Source organism: Carcharodon carcharias, chromosome 4 (assembly GCF_017639515.1).
Source record: "Carcharodon carcharias isolate sCarCar2 chromosome 4, sCarCar2.pri, whole genome shotgun sequence".
Taxonomy (NCBI): domain Eukaryota; kingdom Metazoa; phylum Chordata; class Chondrichthyes; order Lamniformes; family Lamnidae; genus Carcharodon; species Carcharodon carcharias.
Genome location: NC_054470.1, coordinates 84414911 through 84439459, shown reverse-complemented (window position 1 = coordinate 84439459; position 24549 = coordinate 84414911). Strand labels below are relative to the sequence as shown.

Genomic DNA, 24549 nt, shown 5'->3' with positions numbered 1-24549 from the left:
CACTGTCACTCTCTCTCTCGCTCACTGTCACTCTCTGTCTCGCCCACTGTCACTCTCTCTCTCGCCCACTGTCACTCTCTCTCTCGCCCACTGTCACTCTCACTCACTGGCACTCTCTCTCTCACTCACTGGCACTCTCTCACTCACTGTCACTCTCTCTCTCACTCACTGTCACTCTCTCTCTCACTCACTGTCACTCTCTCTCTCACTCACTGTCACTCTCTCTCTCACTCACTGTCACTCTCTCTCTCACTCACTGTCACTCTCTCACTCACTGTCACTCTCTCACTCACTGTCACTCTCTCTCACTCACTGTCACTCTCTCTCACTCACTGTCACTCTCACTCACTCACTGTCACTCTCACTCACTGTCACTCTCTCTCTCACTCACTGTCACTCTCTCTCTCACTCACTGTCACTCTCTCTCTCAGTCACTGTCACTCTCTCTCACTCATTGTCACTCTCTCTCACTCACTGTCACTCTCTCACTCACTGTCACTCTCTCACTCACTGTCACTCTCTCACTCACTCACTGTCACTCTCTCACTCACTCACTGTCACTCTCTCACTCACTGTCACTCTCTCACTCACTGTCACTCTCTCTCTCACTCACTGTCACTCTCTCTCTCACTCACTGTCACTCTCTCTCTCACTCACTGTCACTCTCTCTCACTCACTGTCACTCTCTCTCTCACTCACTGTCACTCTCTCTCTCACTCACTGTCACTCTCTCTCTCACTCACTGTCACTCTCTCTCACTCACTGTCACTCTCTCTCACTCACTGTCACTCTCTCTCACTCACTGTCACTCTCTCTCTCTCTCACTGTCACTCTCTCTCACTGTCACTCTCTCACTCACTGTCACTCTCTCACTCACTGTCACTCTCTCTCTCACTCACTGTCACTCTCTCTCTCACTCACTGTCACTCTCTCACTCACTGTCACTCTCTCACTCACTGTCACTCTCTCACTCACTGTCACTCTCTCACTCACTGTCACTCTCTCTCTCACTCACTGTCACTCTCTCTCTCGCCCACTGTCACTCTCACTCACTGGCACTCTCTCTCTCACTCACTGGCACTCTCTCTCTCACTCACTGTCACTCTCTCTCTCACTCACTGTCGCTCTCTCTCTCACTCACTGTCACTCTCTCTCTCACTCACTGTCACTCTCTCACTCACTGTCACTCTCTCTCTCACTCACTGTCACTCTCTCTCTCACTCACTGTCACTCTCTCTCTCACTCACTGTCACTCTCTCTCACTCACTGTCACTCTCACTCACTGTCACTCTCTCTCTCACTCACTGTCACTCTCTCTCTCTCTCACTGTCACTCTCACACTCACTGTCACTCTCACTCACTGTCACTCTCTCACTCACTGTTACTCTCTCTCTCACTCACTGTCACTCTCTCTCTCACTCACTGTCACTCTCTCTCACTCACTGTCACTCTCTCTCTCACTCACTGTCACTCTCTCTCTCTCTCACTGTCACTCACTCACTGTCACTCTCTCTCTTACTCACTGTCACTCTCTCTCTTACTCACTGTCACTCTCTCTCTCACTCACTGTCACTCTCTCACTCACTGTCACTCTCTCTCACTCACTGTCACTCTCACTCTCGCTCACTGTCACTCTCTCGCTCACTGTCACTCTCTCGCTCACTGTCACTCTCTCGCTCACTGTCACTCTCTCGCTCACTGTCACTCTCTCGCTCACTGTCACTCTCTCGCTCACTGTCACTCTCTCGCTCACTGTCTCTCTCTCGCTCTCTGTCACTCTCTCGCTCACTGTCTCTCTCTCGCTCACTGTCTCTCTCTCGCTCACTGTCACTCTCTCGCTCACTGTCACTCTTTCGCTCACTGTCACTCTCTCGCTCACTGTCACTCTCTCGCTCACTGTCACTCTCTCGCTCACTGTCACTCTCTCGCTCACTGTCACTCTCTCGCTCACTGTCACTCTCTCGCTCACTGTCACTCTCTCGCTCACTGTCACTCTCTCGCTCACTGTCACTCTCTCGCTCACTGTCACTCTCTCGCTCACTGTCACTCTCTCGCTCACTGTCACTCTCTCGCTCACTGTCACTCTCTCGCTCACTGTCACTCTCTCGCTCACTGTCACTCTCTCGCTCACTGTCACTCTCTCGCTCACTGTCACTCTCTCGCTCACTGTCACTCTCTCTCTCACTCACTGTCACTCACTCTCTCACTCAATGTCACTCACTCTCTCACTCAATGTCACAATCTCTCACTCACTGTCATTCTCTCTCACTCACTGTCACTCTCTCTCTCTCACTCACTGTCACTCTCTCTCTCACTGACTGTCACTCTCTCACTCACTGTCACTCTCTCACTCACTGTCACTCTCTCTCTCTCACTCACTGTCACTCTCTCTCTCTCACTCACTGTCACTCTCTCTCGCTCACTGTCACTCTCTATCTCACTCACTGTCACTCTCTCTCTCTCACTCACTGTCACGCTCTCTCTCTCACTCACTGTCACGCTCTCTCTCTCACTCACTGTCACTCTCTCTCTCTCACTCACTGTCTCTCTCTCTCACTCACTGTCACTGTCACTCTCACTCACTGTCAGTCTCTCTCTCACTTCGTGTCAGTCTCACTCGCTCACTTGCTCACTTGCTCACTTGCTCACTTGCTCACTCGCTCACTCGCTCACTCGCTCACTCGCTCACTCTGTCACTCTGTCACTCTGTCACTCTCACTCTCACTCTCTCACTCTCACTCATTGTCACTCACTCTCACTCATTGTCACTCACACTCACTCATTGTCACTCACTCTCACTCACTGTCACTCTCTCACTCACTGTCACTCTCTCTCTCACTCACTGTCACTCTCTCACACTCACTGTCACTCTCTCACTCACTGTCACTCTCACACTCACTGTCACTCTCTCTCTCACTCACTGTCACTCTCTCTCTCACTCACTGTCACTCTCTCTCTCACTCACTGTCACTCTCTCACTCACTGTCACTCTCTCTCACTCACTGTCACTCTCTCACTCACTGTCACTCTCTCTCACTCACTGTCACTCTCTCTCTCACTCACTGTCACTCTCTCTCTCACTCAGTGTCACTCTCTCTCTCACTCAGTGTCACTCACTCTCTCACTCAGTGTCAGTCTCTCTCTCACTCACTGTCAGTCTCTCTCACTCACTGTCACTCTCTCTCACTCACTGTCACTCTCTCTCTCACTCACTGTCACTCTCTCTCTCACTCACTGTCACTCTCTCTCACTCACTGTCACTCTCTCTCACTCACTGCCACTCTCTCTCACTCACTGTCACTCTCTCTCACTCACTGTCACTCTCTCTCACTCACTGTCACTCTCTCTCTCACTCTGTCAATCTCTCTCACTCACTGTCACTCTCTCTCACTCACTGTCACTCTCTCACTCTGTGCTACTCTCTCTCTCACTCAGTGTCACTCTCTCTCTCACTCAGTGTCACTCTCTCTCTCACTCACTGTCACTCTCTCTCTCACTCACTGTCACTCTCTCTCACTCACTGTCACTCTCTCACTCACTGTCACTCTCTCACTCACTGTCACTCTCTCTCTCACTCACTGTCACTCTCTCACTCACTGTCACTCTCACTCTCACTCACTGTCACTCTCACTCTCACTCACTGTCACTCTCTCTCTCACTCACTGTCACTCTCTCTCACTCACTGTCACTCTCACTCACTGTCACTCTCTCTCACTCACTGTCACTCTCTCTCTCACTCACTGTCACTCTCTCTCTCACTCACTGTCACTTTCTCACTCACTGTCACTCTCTCTCTCACTCACTGTCACTCTCTCTCTCACTCACTGTCACTCTCACTCTCACTCACTGTCACTCTCTCTCTCACTCAGTCACTCTCTCTCTCTCTCACTGTCACTCTCTCTCACTCACTGTCACTCTCTCTCTCACTCACTGTCACTCTCTCTCTCACTCACTGTCACTCTCTCTCTCTCACTGTCACTCTCTCTCTCTCACTGTCACTCTCTCTCACACTGACTGTCACTCTCTCTCTCACTCACTGTCACTCTCGCTCTCACTGTCACTCTCGCTCTCACTCACTGTCACTCTCGCTCTCACTCACTGTCACTCTCGCTCTCACTCACTGTCACTCTCGCTCTCACTCACTGTCACTCTCGCTCTCACTCACTGTCACTCTCGCTCTCACTCACTGTCACTCTCGCTCTCACTCACTGTCACTCTCGCTCTCACTCACTGTCACTCTCGCTCTCACTCACTGTCACTCTCGCTCTCACTCACTGTCACTCTCGCTCTCACTCACTGTCACTCTCGCTCTCACTCACTGTCACTCTCGCTCTCACTCACTGTCACTCTCGCTCTCACTCACTGTCACTCTCGCTCTCACTCACTGTCACTCTCGCTCTCACTCACTGTCACTCTCGCTCTCACTCACTGTCACTCTCGCTCTCACTCACTGTCACTCTCGCTCCTCACTCACTGTCACTCTCGCTCTCACTCACTGTCACTCTCGCTCTCACTCACGTCACTCTCGCTCTCACTCACTGTCACTCTCGCTCTCACTCACTGTCACTCTCGCTCTCACTCACTGTCACTCTCGCTCTCACTCACTGTCACTCTCGCTCTCACTCACTGTCACTCTCGCTCTCACTCACTGTCACTCTCGCTCTCACTCACTGTCACTCTCGCTCTCACTTCACTGTCACTCTCGCTCTCACTCACTGTCACTCTCGCTCTCACTCACTGTCACTCTCGCTCTCACTCACTGTCACTCTCGCTCTCACTCACAGTCACTCTCGCTCTCACGTCACTGTCACTCTCAGCTCTCACTCACTGTCACTCTCGCTCTCACTCACTGTCACTCTCGCTCTCACTCACTGTCACTCTCAGCTCTCACTCACTGTCTCTCTCGCTCTCACTCACTGTCACTCTCGCTCTCACTCACTTGTCACTCTCGCTCTCACTCACTTTCACTCTCGCTCTCACTCACTTTCACTCTCGCTCTCACTCACTTTCACTCTCGCTCTCACTCACTGTCACTCTCTCTCTCACTCAGTGTCACTCTCTCTCTCACTCAGTGTCACTCTCTCTCTCACTCACTGTCAGTCTCTCTCACTCACTGTCACTCTCTCTCACTCACTGTCACTCTCTCTCTCACTCACTGTCACTCTCTCTCTCACTCACTGTCACTCTCTCTCTCACTCACTGTCACTCTCTCTCACTCACTGTCACTATATCTCTCACTCACTGTCACTCTCTCTCTCTCACTCACTGTCACTCTCTCTCTCTCACTCACTGTCACTCTCTCTCTCACTCACTGTCACTCTCTCTCTCACTCATTGTCACTCACTCTCACTCATTGTCACTCACACTCACTCATTGTCACTCACTCTCACTCACTGTCACTCTCTCACTCACTGTCACTCTCTCTCTCACTCACTGTCACTCTCTCACACTCACTGTCACTCTCTCACTCACTGTCACTCTCTCACTCACTGTCACTCACTCACTGTGACTCTCTCTCTCACTCACTGTCACTCTCTCTCTCACTCACTGTCACTCTCTCTCACTCACTGTCACTCTCTCTCACTCACTGTCACTCTCTCTCTCACTCACTGTCACTCTCTCTCACTCACTGTCACTCTCTCTCTCACTCACTGTCACTCTCTCTCTCACTCAGTGTCACTCTCTCTCTCACTCAGTGTCACTCACTCTCTCACTCAGTGTCAGTCTCTCTCTCACTCACTGTCAGTCTCTCTCACTCACTGTCACTCTCTCTCACTCACTGTCACTCTCTCTCTCACTCACTGTCACTCTCTCTCACTCACTGTCACTCTCTCTCACTCACTGTCACTCTCTCTCTCACTCTGTCACTCTCTCTCTCACTCTGTCACTCTCTCTCTCACTCACGGTCACTCTCTCTCACTCACTGTCACTCTCTCACTCTGTGCTACTCTCTCTCTCACTCAGTGTCACTCTCTCTCTCACTCAGTGTCACTCTCTCTCTCACTCAGTGTCACTCTCTCACTCACTGTCACTCTCTCACTCACTGTCACTCTCTCACTCACTGTCACTCTCTCTCTCACTCACTGTCACTCTCTCACTCACTGTCACTCTCACTCTCACTCACTGTCACTCTCACTCTCACTCACTGTCACTCTCGCTCTCACTCACTGTCACTCTCTCTCACTCACTGTCACTCTCACTCACTGTCACTCTCTCTCACTCACTGTCACTCTCTCACTCACTGTCACTCTCTCTCTCACTCACTGTCACTTTCTCACTCACTGTCACTCTCTCTCTCACTCACTGTCACTCTCTCTCTCACTCACTGTCACTCTCTCTCACTCAGTCACTCTCTCTCTCTCTCACTGTCACTCTCTCTCACTCACTGTCACTCTCTCTCTCACTCACTGTCACTCTCTCTCTCACTCACTGTCACTCTCTCTCACTCACTGTCACTCTCTCTCTCTCACTGTCACTCTCTCTCTCTCACTGTCACTCTCTCTCACACTGACTGTCACTCTCTCTCTCACTCACTGTCACTCTCGCTCTCACTCACTGTCACTCTCGCTCTCACTCACTGTCACTCTCGCTCTCACTGTCACTCTCGCTCTCACTCACTGTCACTCTCGCTCACTCACTGTCACTCTCGCTCTCACTCACTGTCACTCTCGCTCTCACTCACTGTCACTCTCGCTCTCACTCACTGTCACTCTCGCTCTCACTCACTGTCACTCTCGCTCTCACTCACTGTCACTCTCGCTCTCACTCACTGTCACTCTCGCTCTCACTGTCACTCTCGCTCTCACTCACTGTCACTCTCGCTCTCACTCACTGTCACTCTCGCTCTCACTCACTGTCACTCTCGCTCTCACTCACTGTCACTCTCGCTCTCACTCACTGTCACTCTCGCTCTCACTCACTGTCACTCTCGCTCTCACTCACTGTCACTCTCGCTCTCACTCACTGTCACTCTCGCTCTCACTCACTGTCACTCTCGCTCTCACTCACTGTCACTCTCGCTCTCACTCACTGTCACTCTCGCTCTCACTCACTGTCACTCTCGCTCTCACTCACTGTCACTCTCGCTCTCACTCACTGTCACTCTCGCTCTCACTCACTGTCACTCTCTCTCTCACTCACTGTCACTCTCTCTCTCACTCACTGTCACTCTCTCTCACTCAGTGTCACTCTCTCTCACTCAGCTGTCACTCTCTCTCACTCACTGTCACTCTCTCTCACTCACTGTCACTCTCTCACTCACTGTCACTCTCTCTCTCACTCACTGTCACTCTCTCTCACTCACTGTCACTCTCTCTCTCACTCACTGTCACTCTCTCTCTCACTCACTGTCACTCTCTCTCACTCACTGTCACTATATCCCTCACTCACTGTCACTCTCTCTCTCTCACTCACTGTCACTCTCTCTCTCTCACTCACTGTCACTCTCTCTCTCACTCACTGTCACTCTCTCTCTCACTCAGTGTCACTCTCTCTCACTCAGTGTCACTCTCTCTCTCACTCAGTGTCACTCTCTCTCTCACTCAGTGTCACACTCTCTCTCACTCAGTGTCACTCTCTCTCTCACTCACTGTCACTCTCTCTCACTCACTGTCACTCTCTCTCACTCATTGTCACTCTCTCTCTCACTCACTGTCACTCTCTCTCACTCACTGTCACTCTCTCTCACTCACTGTCACTCTCTCTCACTCACTGTCACTCTCTCTCACTCACTGTCACTCTCTCTCTCACTCACTGTCACTCTCTCTCACTCACTGTCACTCTCTCACTCACTGTCACTCTCTCTCTCTCACTCACTGTCACTCTCTCTCTCACTCACTGTCACTCTCACTCACTGTCACTCTCTCTCTCACTCACTGTCACTCTCTCTCTCACTCACTGTCACTCTCTCTCACTCACTGTCACTCTCTCTCTCTCACTCACTGTCACTCTCTCTCTCGCTCACTGTCACTCTCTCACTCACTGTCTCTCTCTCACTCACTGTCACTCTCTCTCTCACTCACTGTCACTCTCTCTCTCACTCACTGTCACTCTCTCTCTCACTCACTGTCACTCTCTCTCACTCACTGTCAGTCTCTCTCTCACTCTGTCACTCTCTCTCAATCACTGTCACTCTCTCTCACTTACTGTCACTCTCTCACTCACTGTCACACTCTCTCTCACTCACTGTCTCTCTCACTCACTGTTACTCTCACTCACTGTCACTCTCTCTCTCACTCACTCTCACTCTCTCTCTCACTCACTGTCACTCTCTCTCTCTCACTCACTGTCACTCTCTCTCTCACTCACTGTCACTCTCTCACTCACTGTTACTCTCACTGTCACTCTCTCTCACTCACTGTCACTCTCTCTCTCACTCACTGTCACTCTCTCTCTCACTCACTGTCACTCTCTCACTCACTGTCACTCTCTCTCTCACTCACTGTCACTCTCTCTCACTCACTGTCACTCTCTCTCACTCGCTGTCACTCTCTCTCACTGTCACTCTCTCTCACTCACTGTCACTCTCTCTCTCACTCACTTTCTCTCTCACTCACTGTCTCTCTCACTCACTGTCTCTCTCACTCACTGTCTCTCTCACTCACTGTCTCTCTCACTCACTGTCTCTCTCACTCACTGTCTCTCTCACTCACTGTCTCTCTCACTCAGTGTCTCTCTCACTCAGTGTCTCTCTCACTGTGTCTCTCTCACTCAGTGTCTCTCTCACTCAGTGTCTCTCTCACTCAGTGTCTCTCTCACTCAATGTCTCTCTCACTCAGTGTCTCTCTCACTCAGTGTCTCTCTCACTCAGTGTCTCTCTCACTCACTGTCTCTCTCACTCACTGTCTCTCTCACTCACTGTCTCTCTCACTCACTGTCACTCTCTCTCTCACTCACTGTCACTCTCTCTCTCACTCACTGTCACTCTCTCTCTCACTCACTGTCACTCACTCACTGTCACTCTCTCTCTCACTCACTGTCACTCTCTCTCTCACTCACTGTCACTCTCTCTCTCACTCACTGTCACTCTCTCTCTCACTCACTGTCACTCCCTATCTCACTCACTGTCACTCCCTATCTCACTCACTGTCACTCCCTCTCTCACTCACTGTCACTCCCTCTCTCACTCACTGTCACTCCCTCTCTCACTCACTGTCACTCCCTCTCTCACTCACTCACATCCCTCTCTCACTCACTGTCACTCCCTCTCTCACTCACTGTCACTCTCTCTCTCACTCACTGTCACTCTCTCTCTCACTCACTGTCACTCTCTCACTCAATGTCACTGTCTCTCTCACTCACTGTCACTGTCTCTCTCACTCACTGTCACTCCCTCTCTCTCACTGTCACTCCCTCTCTCACTCACTGTCACTCCCTCTCTCACTCACTGTCACTATCTCTCACTCACTCACTGCCACTCACTGTCACTCTCTCTCTCACTCACTGTCATTCTCTCACCCTGTCACTCTCTCACACTGTCACTCTCTCTCTCACTCACTGTCACTCTCTCTCTCACTCACTGTCACTCTCTCTCTCACTCACTGTCACTCTCTCTCTCACTCACTGTCACTCTCTCTCTCACTCACTGTCACTCTCTCTCTCACTCACTGTCACTCTCTCTCTCACTCACTGTCACTCTCTCTCTCACTCACTGTCACTCTCTCTCACTCACTGTCACTCTCTCTCACTCACTGTCACTCTCTCTCTCACTCACTGTCACTCTCACTCTCACTCACTGTCACTCTCTCACTCACTGTCACTCTCTCACTCACAGTCACTCTCTCTCTCACTCACTGTCACTCTCTCTCACTCACTGTCACTCTCTCTCACTCACTGTCACTCTCTCTCACTCACTGTCACTCTCTCTCACTGTCACTCTCTCTCACTGTCACTCTCACTCACTGTCACTCTCACTCACTGTCACTCTCTCTCTCACTCACTGTCACTCTCTCTCTCACTCACTGTCACTTTCTCACTCACTGTCACTCTCTCTCTCACTCACTGTCACTCTCTCTCACTCACTGTCACTCTCTCTCTCTCACTGTCACTCTCTCTCTCTCACTGTCACTCTCTCTCACTGACTGTCACTCTCTCTCTCACTCACTGTCACTCTCGCTCTCACTCACTGTCACTCTCGCTCTCACTCACTGTCACTCTCGCTCTCACTGTCACTCTCGCTCTCACTCACTGTCACTCTCGCTCTCACTCACTGTCACTCTCGCTCACTCACTGTCACTCTCGCTCTCACTCACTGTCACTCTCGCTCTCACTCACTGTCACTCTCGCTCTCACTCACTGTCACTCTCGCTCTCACTCACTGTCACTCTCGCTCTCACTCACTGTCACTCTCGCTCTCACTCACTGTCACTCTCGCTCTCACTCACTGTCACTCTCGCTCTCACTGTCACTCTCGCTCTCACTCACTGTCACTCTCGCTCTCACTCACTGTCACTCTCGCTCTCACTCACTGTCACTCTCGCTCTCACTCACTGTCACTCTCGCTCTCACTCACTGTCACTCTCGCTCTCACTCACTGTCACTCTCGCTCTCACTCACTGTCACTCTCTCTCTCACTCACTGTCACTCTCGCTCTCTCTCACTGTCACTCTCGCTCTCGCTCACTGTCACTCTCGCTCTCACTCACTGTCACTCTCGCTCTCACTCACTGTCACTCTCGCTCTCACTCACTGTCACTCTCGCTCTCACTCACTGTCACTCTCGCTCTCACTCACTTTCACTCTCGCTCTCACTCACTTTCACTCTCGCTCTCACTCACTTTCACTCTCGCTCTCACTCACTGTCACTCTCTCTCACTCAGTGTCACTCTCTCTCTCACTCAGTGTCACTCTCTCTCACTCAGTGTCACTCTCTCTCACTGACTGTCAGTCTCTCTCACTCACTGTCACTCTCTCTCACTCACTGTCACTCTCTCTCTCACTCACTGTCACTCTCTCTCACTCACTGTCACTCTCTCTCTCACTCACTGTCACTCTCTCTCTCACTCACTGTCACTCTCTCTCACTCACTGTCACTATCTCTCACTCACTGTCACTCTCTCTCTCTCACTCACTGTCACTCTCTCTCTCTCACTCACTGTCACTCTCTCTCTCTCACTCACTGTCACTCTCTCTCTCACTCAGTGTCACTCTCTCTCTCACTCAGTGTCACTCTCTCTCTCACTCAGTGTCACTCTCTCTCTCACTCAGTGTCACTCTCTCTCTCACTCAGTGTCACTCTCTCTCTCACTCAGTGTCACTCTCTCTCTCACTCAGTGTCACACTCTCTCTCACTCACTGTCACTCTCTCTCTCACTCACTGTCACTCTCTCTCACTCACTGTCACACTCTCTCACTCATTGTCACTCTCTCTCTCACTCACTGTCACTCTCTCTCACTCACTGTCACTCTCTCTCACTCACTGTCACTCTCTCTCACTCACTGTCACTCTCTCTCACTCACTGTCACTCTCTCACTCACTGTCACTCTCTCACTCACTGTCACTCTCTCTCTCTCACTCACTGTCACTCTCTCTCTCACTCACTGTCACTCTCACTCACTGTCACTCTCTCTCTCACTCACTGTCACTCTCTCTCTCACTCACTGTCACTCTCTCTCTCACTCACTGTCACTCTCTCTCTCTCACTCACTGTCACTCTCTCTCTCGCTCACTGTCACTCTCTCTCACTCACTGTCTCTCTCTCACTCACTGTCACTCTCTCTCTCACTCACTGTCACTCTCTCTCTCACTCACTGTCACTCTCTCACTCACTGTCACTCTCTCTCACTCACTGTCAGTCTCTCTCTCACTCTGTCACTCTCTCTCAATCACTGTCACTCTCTCTCACTTACTGTCACTCTCTCACTCACTGTCACACTCTCTCTCACTCACTGTCTCTCTCACTCACTGTTACTCTCACTCACTGTCACTCTCTCTCTCACTCACTCTCACTCTCTCTCTCACTCACTGTCACTCTCTCTCTCACTCACTGTCACTCTCTCTCTCACTCACTGTCACTCTCTCACTCACTGTTACTCTCACTGTCACTCTCTCTCACTCACTGTCACTCTCTCTCTCACTCACTGTCACTCTCTCTCTCACTCACTGTCACTCTCTCACTCACTGTCACTCTCTCTCACTCGCTGTCACTCTCTCTCACTCGCTGTCACTCTCTCTCAGTCGCTGTCACTCTCTCTCACTCGCTGTCACTCTCTCTCACTCGCTGTCACTCTCTCTCTCACTCACTTTCTCTCTCACTCACTGTCTCTCTCACTCACTGTCTCTCTCACTCACTGTCTCTCTCACTCACTGTCTCTCTCACTCACTGTCTCTCTCACTCACTGTCTCTCTCACTCACTGTCTCTCTCACTCAGTGTCTCTCTCACTCAGTGTCTCTCTCACTGTGTCTCTCTCACTCAGTGTCTCTCTCACTCAGTGTCTCTCTCACTCAGTGTCTCTCTCACTCAATGTCTCTCTCACTCAGTGTCTCTCTCACTCAGTGTCTCTCTCACTCACTGTCTCTCTCACTCACTGTCTCTCTCACTCACTGTCTCTCTCACTCACTGTCACTCTCTCTCTCACTCACTGTCACTCTCTCTCTCACTCACTGTCACTCTCTCTCTCACTCACTGTCACTCACTCACTGTCACTCTCTCTCTCACTCACTGTCACTCTCTCTCTCACTCACTGTCACTCTCTCTCTCACTCACTGTCACTCTCTCTCTCACTCACTGTCACTCCCTCTCTCACTCACTGTCACTCCCTATCTCACTCACTGTCACTCCCTATCTCACTCACTGTCACTCCCTCTCTCACTCACTGTCACTCCCTCTCTCACTCACTGTCACTCCCTCTCTCACTCACTGTCACTCCCTCTCTCACTCACTGTCACTCCCTCTCTCACTCACTGTCACTCCCTCTCTCACTCACTGTCACTCCCTCTCTCACTCACTGTCACTCTCTCTCTCACTCACTGTCACTCTCTCACTCAATGTCACTGTCTCTCTCACTCACTGTCACTGTCTCTCTCACTCACTGTCACTCCCTCTCTCTCACTGTCACTCCCTCTCTCACTCACTGTCACTCCCTCTCTCACTCACTGTCACTCCCTCTCTCACTCACTGTCACTCTCTCTCACTCGCTGTCACTCTCTCACTCGCTGTCACTCTCTCTCAGTCGCTGTCACTCTCTCTCACTCGCTGTCACTCTCTCTCACTCGCTGTCACTCTCTCTCACTCGCTGTCACTCTCTCTCACTCGCTGTCACTCTCTCTCACTCGCTGTCACTCTCTCTCACTCGCTGTCTCTCTTTCTCACTCGCTGTCACTCTCTCACTCGCTGTCACTCTCACTCACTGTCACTCACTCTCTCTCACTGTCACTCACTCTGTCACTCACTGTCACTCACTCTCTCACTCACTGTCACTCACTCTCTCACTCACTGTCACTCACTCTCTCACTCACTGTCACTCACACTCTCACTCACTGTCACTCACACTCTCACTCACTGTCATTCTCTCTCTCACTCACTGTCATTCTCTCTCTCACTCACTGTCATTCTCTCTCTCACTCACTGTCATTCTCTCTCTCACTCACTGTCATTCTCTCTCTCACTCACCGTCACTCTCTCTCTCACTCACTGTCACTATCTCTCACTCACTCACTGCCACTCACTGTCACTCTCTCTCTCACTCACTGTCATTCTCTCACCCTGTCACTCTCTCACACTGTCACTCTCTCTCTCACTCACTGTCACTCTCTCTCTCACTCACTGTCACTCTCTCTCTCACTCACTGTCACTCTCTCTCTCACTCACTGTCACTCTCTCTCTCACTCACTGTCACTCTCTCTCTCACTCACTGTCACTCTCTCTCTCACTCACTGTCACTCTCTCTCTCACTCACTGTCACTCTCTCTCACTCACTGTCACTCTCTCTCACTGTCACTCTCTCTCTCACTCACTGTCACTCTCACTCTCACTCACTGTCACTCTCTCACTCACTGTCACTCTCTCACTCACAGTCACTCTCTCTCTCACTCACTGTCACTCTCTCTCACTCACTGTCACTCTCTCTCACTCACTGTCACTCTCTCTCACTCACTGTCACTCTCACTCACTGTCACTCTCACTCACTGTCACTCTCACTCACTGTCACTCTCTCTCTCACTCACTGTCACTCTCTCTCTCACTCCCTGTCACTTTCTCACTCACTGTCACTCTCTCTCTCACTCACTGTCACTCTCTCTCTCACTCACTGTCACTCTCTCTCTCACTCAGTCACTCTCTCTCTCTCTCACTGTCACTCTCACTCACTGTCACTCTCTCTCTCACTCACTGTCACTCTCTCTCTCACTCACTGTCACTCTCTCTCACTCACTGTCACTCTCTCTCACTGTCACTCTCTCTCTCTCACTGTCACTCTCTCTCTCTCACTGTCACTCTCTCTCACACTGACTGTCACTCTCTCTCTCACTCACTGTCACTCTCGCTCTCACTCACTGTCACTCTCGCTCTCACTCACTGTCACTCTCGCTCTCACTGTCACTCTCGCTCTCACTGTCACTCTCGCTCTCACTCACTGTCACTCTCGCTCTCACTCACTGTCACTCTCGCTCTCACTCACTGTCACTCTCGCTCTCACTCACTGTCACTCTCGCTCTCACTCACTGTCACTCTCGCTCTCACTCACTGTCACTCTCGCTCTCACTCACTGTCACTCTCGCTCTCACTCACTGTCACTCTCGCTCTCACTCACTGTCACTCTCGCTCTCACTCACTGTCACTCTCGCTCTCACTCACTGTCACTCTCGCTCTCACTCACTGTCACTCTCGCTCTCACTCACTGTCACTCTCGCTCTCACTGTCACTCTCGCACTCACTCACTGTCACTCTCGCTCTCACTCACTGTCACTCTCGCTCTCACTCACTTTCACTCTCGCTCTCACTCACTTTCACTCTCGCTCTCACTCACTTTCACTCTCGCTCTCACTCACTGTCACTCTCTCTCTCACTCAGTGTCACTCTCTCTCTCACTCAGTGTCACTCTCTCTCACTGACTGTCACTCTCTCTCACTCACTGTCACTCTCTCTCACTCACTGTCACTCTCTCTCTCACTCACTGTCACTCTCTCTCACTCACTGTCACTCTCTCTCTCACTCACTGTCACTCTCTCTCTCACTCACTGTCACTCTCTCTCACTCACTGTCACTATATCTCTCACTCACTGTCACTCTCTCTCTCTCACTCACTGTCACTCTCTCTCTCTCACTCACTGTCACTCTCTCTCTCTCACTCACTGTCACTCTCTCTCTCACTCAGTGTCACTCTCTCTCTCACTCAGTGTCACTCTCTCTCACTCAGTGTCACTCTCTCTCTCACTCAGTGTCACTCTCTCTCTCACTCAGTGTCACTCTCTCTCTCACTCAGTGTCACTCTCTCTCACTCACTGTCACTCTCTCTCTCACTCACTGTCACTCTCTCTCACTCACTGTCACTCTCTCTCACTCATTGTCACTCTCTCTCTCACTCACTGTCACTCTCTCACTCACTGTCACTCTCTCTCACTCACTGTCACTCTCTCTCTCACTCACTGTCACTCTCTCTCACTCACTGTCACTCTCTCACTCACTGTCACTCTCTCTCTCACTCACTGTCACTCTCTCTCTCACTCACTGTCACTCTCTCTCTCACTCACTGTCACTCTCACTCACTGTCACTCTCTCTCTCACTCACTGTCACTCTCTCTCTCACTCACTGTCACTCTCTCTCTCACTCACTGTCACTCTCTCTCTCTCACTCACTGTCACTCTCTCTCTCGCTCACTGTCACTCTCTCTCACTCACTGTCTCTCTCTCACTCACTGTCACTCTCTCTCTCACTCACTGTCACTCTCTCTCTCACTCACTGTCACTCTCACTCTCACTCACTGTCACTCTCTCTCACTCACTGTCAGTCTCTCTCTCACTCTGTCACTCTCTCTCAATCACTGTCACTCTCTCTCACTTACTGTCACTCTCTCACTCACTGTCACACTCTCTCTCACTCACTGTCTCTCTCACTCACTGTTACTCTCACTCACTGTCACTCTCTCTCTCACTCACTGTCACTCTCACTCTCACTCTCTCTCTCACTCACTCTCACTCTCTCTCTCACTCACTGTCACTCTCTCTCTCACTCACTGTCACTCTCTCTCTCACTCACTGTCACTCTCTCACTCACTGTTACTCTCACTGTCACTCTCTCTCACTCACTGTCACTCTCTCTCTCACTCACTGTCACTCTCTCTCTCACTCACTGTCACTCTCTCACTCACTGTCACTCTCTCTCTCACTCACTGTCACTCTCTCTCACTCGCTGTCACTCTCTCTCACTCGCTGTCACTCTCTCTCACTGTCACTCTCTCTCACTCACTGTCACTCTCTCTCTCACTCACTTTCTCTCTCACTCACTGTCTCTCTCACTCACTGTCTCTCTCACTCACTGTCTCTCTCACTCACTGTCTCTCTCACTCACTGTCTCTCTCACTCACTGTCTCTCTCACTCACTGTCTCTCTCACTCAGTGTCTCTCTCACTCAGTGTCTCTCTCACTCAGTGTCTCTCTCACTCAGTGTCTCTCTCACTCAGTGTCTCTCTCACTCACTGTCTCTCTCACTCACTGTCTCTCTCACTCACTGTCTCTCTCACTCACTGTCTCTCTCACTCACTGTCTCTCTCACTCACTGTCTCTCTCACTCACTGTCTCTCTCACTCACTGTCACTCTCTCTCTCACTCACTGTCACTCTCTCTCTCACTCACTGTCACTCTCTCTCTCACTCACTGTCACTCTCTCTCTCACTCACTGTCACTCACTCACTGTCACTCTCTCTCTCACTCACTGTCACTCTCTCTCACTCACTGTCACTCCCTCTCTCACTCACTGTCACTCCCTATCTCACTCACTGTCACTCCCTCTCTCACTCACTGTCACTCCCTCTCTCACTCACTGTCACTCCCTCTCTCACTCACTGTCACTCCCTCTCTCACTCACTGTCACTCCCTCTCTCACTCACTGTCACTCCCTCTCTCACTCACTGTCACTCTCTCTCTCACTCACTGTCACTCTCTCTCTCACTCACTGTCACTCTCTCACTCAATGTCACTGTCTCTCTCACTCACTGTCACTGTCTCTCTCACTCACTGTCACTGTCTCTCTCTCACTGTCACTCCCTCTCTCACTCACTGTCACTCCCTCTCTCACTCACTGTCACTCCCTCTCTCACTCACTGTCACTCCCTCTCTCACTCACTGTCACTCTCTCTCACTCGCTGTCACTCTCTCTCACTCGCTGTCACTCTCTCTCACTCGCTGTCACTCTCTCTCACTCGCTGTCACTCTCTCTCACTCGCTGTCACTCTCTCTCACTCGCTGTCACTCTCTCTCACTCGCTGTCACTCTCTCACTCGCTGTCACTCTCTCACTCGCTGTCACTCTCTCACTCACTGTCACTCTCACTCACTGTCACTCACTCTCTCTCTCACTGTCACTCACTCTGTCACTCACTGTCACTCACTCTGTCACTCACTGTCACTCACTCTCTCACTTACTGTCACTCACTCTCTCACTCACTGTCACTCACACTCTCACTCACTGTCACTCACTCTCTCACTCACTGTCATTCTCTCTCTCACTCACTGTCATTCTCTCTCTCACTCACTGTCATTCTCTCTCTCACTCACTGTCATTCTCTCTCTCACTCCCCGTCACTCTCTCACTCACTCACTGTCACTATCTCTCACTCACTCACTGCCACTCACTGTCACTCTCTCTCTCACTCACTGTCATTCTCTCACCCTGTCACTCTCTCACACTGTCACTCTCTCTCTCACTCACTGTCACTCTCTCTCTCACTCACTGTCACTCTCTCTCTCACTCACTGTCACTCTCTCTCTCACTCACTGTCACTCTCTCTCTCACTCACTGTCACTCTCTCTCTCACTCACTGTCACTCTCTCTCTCACTCACTGTCACTCTCTCTCTCTCACTCACTGTCACTCTCTCTCACTCACTGTCACTCTCTCTCTCTCTCTCACTCATTTTCACTCTCTCTCAGTCACTGTCACTCTCTCACTCACTGTCACTCTCACTCACTGTCACTCTCTCACTCACTGTCACTCTCTCACTCACTGTTACTCTCTCACTCACTGTTACTCTCTCACTCACTGTTACTCTCTCACTCACTGTTACTCTCTCACTCACTGTTACTCTCTCACTCACTGTCACTCTCTCACTCACTGTCACTCTCTCAGTCACTGTCACTCTCTCAGTCACTGTCACTCTCTCTCTCTCACTCACTGTCACTCTCTCACTCACTGTCACTCTCTCACTCACTGTCACTCTCTCACTCACTGTCACTCTCTCACTCACTGTCTCTCTCTCTCTCTCTCTCACTCTCTCACACTCACTCACTGTTTCTCTCACTCACTCACTGACTCTCTCTCTCACTGTCACTGTCTCTCACTCTCTCTCACTCACTGTCACTCTCACTCGCTGTCACTCTCTCTAACTCGCTGTCACTCTCTCTCACTCGCTGTCACTCTCTCTCACTCGCTGTCACTCTCTCTCACTCGCTGTCACTCTCTCTCACTCGCTGTCACTCTCTCTCACTCGCTGTCACTCTCTCTCACTCGCTGTCACTCTCTCTCACTCGCTGTCTCTCTTTCTCACTCGCTGTCACTCTCTCACTCACTGTCACTCTCACTCACTGTCACTCACTCTCTCTCTCACTGTCACTCACTCTGTCACTCACTGTCACTCACTCTCTCACTCACTGTCACTCACTCTCTCACTCACTGTCACTCACACTCTCACTCACTGTCACTCACTCTCTCACTCACTGTCATTCTCTCTCTCACTCACTGTCATTCTCTCTCTCACTCACTGTCATTCTCTCTCTCACTCACCGTCACTCTCTCTCTCACTCACTGTCACTATCTCTCACTCACTCACTGCCACTCACTGTCACTCTCTCTCTCACTCACTGTCATTCTCTCACCCTGTCACTCTCTCACACTGTCACTCTCTCTCTCACTCACTGTCACTCTCTCTCTCACTCACTGTCACTCTCTCTCTCACTCACTGTCACTCTCTCTCTCACTCACTGTCACTCTCTCTCTCACTCACTGTCACTCTCTCACTCACTGTCACTCTCTCTCTCACTCACTGTCACTCTCTCTCTCACTCACTGTCACTCTCTCTCTCACTCACTGTCACTCTCTCTCTCACTCACTGTCACTCTCTCTCTCTCACTCACTGTCACTCTCTCTCACTCACTGTCACTCTCTCTCTCTCTCACTCATTTTCACTCTCTCAGTCACTGTCACTCTCTCACTCACTGTCACTCTCTCACTCACTGTCACTCTCTCACTCACTGTCACTCTCTCACTCACTGTTACTCACTCACTGTCACTCTCTCACTCACTGTCACTCTCTCACTCACTGTCACTCTCTCACTCACTGTCACTCTCTCACTCACTCTCACTCTCTCAGTCACTGTCACTCTCTCAGTCACTGTCACTCTCTCTCTCTCACTCACTGTCACTCTCTCACTCACTGTCACTCTCTCACTCACTGTCTCTCTCTCTCTCTCACTCTCTCACACTCACTCACTGTTTCTCTCACTCACTCACTGACTCTCTCTCTCACTGTCACTGTCTCTCACTCTCACTCACTGTCACTCACCCTCTCACTCACTGTCACTCACCCTCTCACTCACTGTCACTCACTCTCACTCACTGTCTCTCTCACTCGCTGTCACTCTCTCACTCGCTGTCACTCTCTCTCACTCGCTGTCACTCTCTCTCACTCGCTGTCACTCTCTCACTCGCTGTCACTCTCTCACTCGCTGTCACTCTCTCTCACTCGCTGTCACTCTCTCTCTCACTCGCTGTCACTCTCTCTCACTCGCTGTCACTCTCTCTCACTCGCTGTCACTCTCTCTCACTCGCTGTCACGCTCTCTCACTCGCTGTCACGCTCTCTCACTCGCTGTCACGCTCTCTCACTCGCTGTCACTCACTCTCACTCACTGTCACTCACTCTGACTCGCTGTCACTCACTCTCACTCGCTGTCACTCACTCTCACTCGCTGTCACTCACTCTCACTCGCTGTCACTCACTCTCATTCGCTGTCACTCACTCTCATTCGCTGTCACTCTCTCTCACTCGCTGTCACTCTCTCTCACTCGCTGTCACTCTCACTCGCTGTCACTCTCTCTCACTCGCTGTCACTCTCTCTCACTCGCTGTCACTCTCTCTCACTCGCTGTCACTCTCTCTCACTCGCTGTCACTCTCTCTCACTCGCTGTCACTCTCTCTCTCACTCGCTGTCACTCTCTCTCACTCGCTGTCACACTCTCTCTCTCTCTCACTCGCTGTCACACTCTCTCTCTCTCTCACTCGCTGTCACTCTCTCTCACTCGCTGTCAGTCTCTCTCACTCGCTGTCACTCTCTCTCACTCGCTGTCACTTTCTCTCACTCGCTGTCACTTTCTCTCACTCGCTGTCACTCTCTCTCACTCGCTGTCACGCTCTCTCATTCGCTGTCACTCTCTCTCTCACTCGCTGTCACTCTCTCACTCGCTGTCACTCTCTCACTCGCTGTCACTCTCTCACTCGCTGTCACTCTCTCACTCGCTGTCACTCTCTCACTCGCTGTCACTCTCACTAGCTGTCACTCTCACTCGCTGTCACTCTCACTCGCTGTCACTCTCTCTCTCACTCACTGTCACTCTCTCTCACTCACTGTCACTCTCTCTCACTCACTGTCCCTCTCTCTCTCACTCACTGTCACTCTCTCTCTCACTCACTGTCACTCTCTCTCTCACTCACTGTCACTCTCTCACTCACTGTCACTGTCTCTCTCACTCACTGTCACTCTCTCTCTCACTCACTGTCACTCTCACTCTCACTCTCACTCACTGTCACTCTCTCTCTCACTCATTGTCACTCTCTCTCTCACTCACTGTCACTCTCTCACTCACTGTCACTGTCTCTCTCACTCGCTGTCACTCTCTCTCACTCGCTGTCACGCTCTCTCACTCGCTGTCACTCACTCTCACTCACTGTCACTCACTCTCACTCGCTGTCACTCACTCTCACTCGCTGTCACTCACTCTCATTCGCTGTCACTCACTCTCATTCGCTGTCACTCTCTCTCACTCACTGTCACTCTCTCTCACTCGCTGTCACTCTCTCTCACTCGCTGTCACTCTCTCTCACTCGCTGTCACTCTCTCTCACTCGCTGTCACTCTCTCTCACTCGCTGTCACTCTCTCTCACTCGCTTTCACTCTCTCTCTCACTCGCTGTCACTCTCTCTCTCACTCGCTGTCACTCTCTCTCACTCGCTGTCACTCTCTCTCACTCGCTGTCACTCTCTCTCACTCGCTGTCACTCTCTCTCTCTCTCTCACTCGCTGTCACTCTCTCTCACTCGCTGTCAGTCTCTCTCACTCGCTGTCACTCTCTCTCACTCGCTGTCACTTTCTCTCACTCGCTGTCACTTTCTCTCACTCGCTGTCACTTTCTCTCACTCGCTGTCACTCTCTCTCACTCGCTGTCACTCTCTCTCACTCGCTGTCACTCTCTCTCACTCGCTGTCACGCTCTCTCATTCGCTGTCACTCTCTCACTCGCTGTCACTCTCTCACTCGCTGTCACTCTCTCACTCGCTGTCACTCTCTCACTCGCTGTCACTCTCACTCGCTGTCATTCTCACTCGCTGTCACTCTCACTCACTGTCACTCTCTCTCTCACTCACTGTCACTCTCTCTCTCACTCACTGTCACTCTCTCTCACTCACTGTCCCTCTCTCTCTCACTCACTGTCCCTCTCTCTCTCACTCACTGTCACTCTCTCTCTCACTCACTGTCACTCTCTCTCTCACTCACTGTCACTCTCTCACTCACTGTCACTGTCTCTCTCACTCACTGTCACTCTCTCTCTCACTCACTGTCACTCTCTCTCTCTCTCACTGTCACTCTCTCTCTCTCTCACTGTCACTCTCTCTCTCACTCACTGTCACTCTCTCTCTCACTCACTGTCACTCTCTCTCTCACTGTCACTCTCTCTCTCACTGTCACTCTCTCTCTCACTGTCACTCTCTCTCTCACTGTCACTCACTCACTCACTGTCACTCTCTCACTCTGTCACTCTCACTCTCTCTTTCTCTCGCTTTCTCGTTCTCACTCTCTCTCACTCACTCACTGTCACTCTCTCACTCACTCACTGACTCTCTCTCTCACTCGCTGTCACCCTCTCTCACTCGCTGTCACCCTCTCTCTCTCGCTGTCACCCTCTCTCTCTCGCTGTCACCCTCTCTCTCTCGCTGTCACCCTCTCTCACTCGCTGTCACCCTCTCTCACTCGCTGTCACCCTCTCTCACTCGCTGTCACCCTCTCTCACTCGCTGTCACCCTCTCTCACTCGCTGTCACTCTCTCTCACTCGCTGTCACTCTCTCTCACTCGCTGTCACTCTCTCTCACTCGCTGTTACTCTCTCTCACTCGCTGTCACTCTCTCTCACTCGCTGTCACTCTCTCTCACTCGCTGTCACTCTCTCTCACTCGCTGTCACTCTCTCTCACTCGCTGTCACTCTCTCTCACTCGCTGTCACTCTCTCTCACTCGCTGTCACTCTCTCTCACTCGCTGTCACTCTCTCTCACTCGCTGTCACTCTCTCTCACTCGCTGTCACTCTCTCTCACTCGCTGTCACTCTCTCTCACTCGCTGTCACTCTCTCTCACTCGCTGTCACTCTCTCTCACTCACTGTCACTCTCTCTCACTCGCTGTCACTCTCTCTCTCACTGTCACTCTCTCTCTCACTGTCACTCTCTCTCTCACTCACTGTCTCTCTCTCTCGCTCACTCACTGTCACTCTCTCTCTCACTCACTGTCACTCTCTCTCTCACTCACTGTCACTCTCTCTCTCACTCACTGTCACTCTCTCACTCACTGTCACTCTCTCTCTCACTGTCTCTCTCTCTCTCACTCACTGTCACTCTCTCTCTCTCACTCACTGTCACTCTCTCTCTCTCACTGTCACTCTCTCTCTCTCTCACTGTCACTCTCTCTCTCTCACTGTCACTCTCTCTCTCTCTCACTGTCACTCTCTCTCTCTCTCACTGTCACTCTCACTCACTGTCACTCTCTCTCACTCACTGTCACTCTCTCTCACTCACTGTCACTCTCTCTCACTCACTGTCACTCTCTCTCACTCATTGTCACTCTTACTCACTCACTGTCACTCTCTCTCTCACTCACTTTCACTCTCTCACTCACTGTCACTCTCTCACTCACTGTCACTCTCTCACTCACTGTCACTCTCTCACTCACTGTCACTCTCTCACTCACTGTCACTCTCTCACTCACTGTCACTCTCTCACTCACTGTCACTCTCTCTCTCACTCACTCACTGTCACTCTCTCTCTCACTCACTCACTGTCTCTCTCTCTCTCTCTCACTCACTGTCATTCTCTCTCTCTCACTCACTGTCACTCTCTCTCTCACTCACTGTCACTCTCTCTCTCACTCACTGTCACTCTCTCACTCACTGTCACTCTCTCACTCACTGTCACTCTCTCACTCACTGTCACTCTCTCACTCACTGTCACTCTCTCACTCTGTCACTCTCTCACTCTGTCACTCTCTCACTCTGTCACTCTGTCACTCTCTCACTCTGTCACTCTCTCACTCTGTCACTCTCTCACTCTGTCACTCTCTCACTCACTGTCACTCTCTCACTCACTGTCACTCTCTCACTCACTGTCACTCTCTCACTCTGTCACTCTCTCACTCTGTCACTCTCTCACTCTGTCACTCTCACTCTGTCACGCTCTCACTCACTATCACGCTCTCACTCACTCTCTCGCTCTCACTCTCTCGCTCTCACTCTCACTCACTCACTGTCACACTCTCACTCACTCACTGTCACTCTCTCACTCACTCACTGACTCTCTCTCACTGTCACTGTCTCTCACTCTCTCTCACTCACTGTCACTCTCAATCACTGTCACTCACTCTCTCACACACTGTCACTCTCACTCACTGTCACTCTCACTCACTGTCACTGACTCTCACTCGCTGTCACTCTCTCTCACTCGCTGTCACTCTCTCTCACTCGCTGTCACTCTCTCTCACTCGCTGTCACTCTCTCTCACTCGCTGTCACTCTCTCTCACTCGCTGTCACTCTCTCTCACTCGCTGTCACTCTCTCTCACTCGCTGTCACTCTCTCTCACTCGCTGTCACTCTCTCTCACTCGCTGTCACTCTCTCTCACTCGCTGTCACTCTCTCTCACTCGCTGTCACTCTCTCTCACTCGCTGTTTCTCTCTCTCACTCGCTGTCACTCTCTCTCACTCTCTCTCACTCGCTGTCACTCTCTCTCACTCGCTGTCACTCTCTCTCACTCGCTGTCACTCTCTCTCACTCGCTGTCACTCTCTCTCACTCGCTGTCACTCTCTCTCACTCGCTGTCACTCTCTCTCACTCGCTGTCACTCTCTCTCACTCGCTGTCACTCT

The 24549-nt window shown here is 51.3% G+C and overlaps 1 protein-coding gene across 1 annotated transcript in view; it reads left to right on the top strand.

The window, feature by feature from the left end:
* Positions 1 to 24549, top strand: part of LOC121276856 (SH2 domain-containing adapter protein B-like) — a 414259-nt gene that overhangs the window by 279984 nt on the left and 109726 nt on the right. The window lies entirely within an intron of this gene.